This window comes from Nansenia antarctica (assembly GCF_963989245.1).
Source record: "Nansenia antarctica genome assembly, chromosome: 7".
NCBI classification, from domain to species: Eukaryota; Metazoa; Chordata; class Actinopteri; order Argentiniformes; family Microstomatidae; genus Nansenia; species Nansenia antarctica.
This window is the reverse complement of record NC_137677.1, coordinates 3,583,405-3,584,502: the sequence shown is the minus strand read 5'-3', so window position 1 is coordinate 3,584,502 and position 1,098 is coordinate 3,583,405.

Below are 1,098 nucleotides of genomic sequence, written 5' to 3'. Positions count from 1 at the left end.
AATCTTAACAAGACCGACCTCCTCTTCATCCCCGGGAAAGCCTGCCCTCTCCAAGACTTCTCCATCACAGTGGAGAACTCTACTGTAACCCCCTCCCTGACAGCCAAGAACCTTGGAGTGATCCTGGATAACCGACTATCCTGTGCGGAGAACATTGCAGCAACGGCTCGCTCCTGCAGATTCTTCCTCTACAACATCAGAAGGATACGACCATTCCTTACCAGAGAGGCAGCGCAACTCTTGACCCAGGCACTGGTCATCTCCCGCCTGGATTACTGCAATGTACTCCTGGCTGGGCTCCCCGCTTCAGCCATTAGACCTCTGCAGCTCATCCAGAATGCTGCTGCCCGGCTGGTATTCAACCTCCCCAAATACTCGCATGTCACCCCTCTCCTTCGCACCCTGCACTGGCTCCCGATAGCAGCTCGCATCAGATTCAAGACCCTGGTGCTTGCATACCAGGCAGCTAAAGGGACAGCCCCTGCCTACCTGAAGGAAATGGTAACCCCCCAAACCCCTGCCCGCTCACTCCGCTCCTCCACCTCGGCTGGCCGACTGGCCCCACCTCCTCTACACAGCAGTCGGGCTGCCCGATCACGTCTCTTCACAACACTGGCTCCCCGCTGGGGGAATGAGCTCCCCACGGCTGTCAGAACGGCAGAGTCACTACCCATCTTCCGTCGTAGACTGAAGACCCATCTCTTCAGGTTACATCTTAACTGCTCCTCCTGAGACATCTTCTGACCCTCACCACTACGTCTCCTAAAGACACCCGCTTTCCCCTCTACTGTGTCCCTAAGAACTTCTATTGCCCCCCTTGTACTGTTTCTCAGTTTCTCCAGTAATATAAAAAAATAAAAAAATAAAAAAATTAGTAGAAGGCGAAAATAGGGAGAAGGTTTTTCCTTCTATCAGTGGCCCCGGGCCCGAGCTAGAGTACTCTTCCTGCAACGAATGGTGGACTGCTGATTCACATGCTTAGTTTTCAAATGTATTGATTGTAAGTCGCTTTGGAATAAGGCGTCTGCTAAATGCCAAAAATGTAAATGTAAATGTAAATGAATAGAAGGGGGCCAAGGATTGACCCTTGGGGAACCC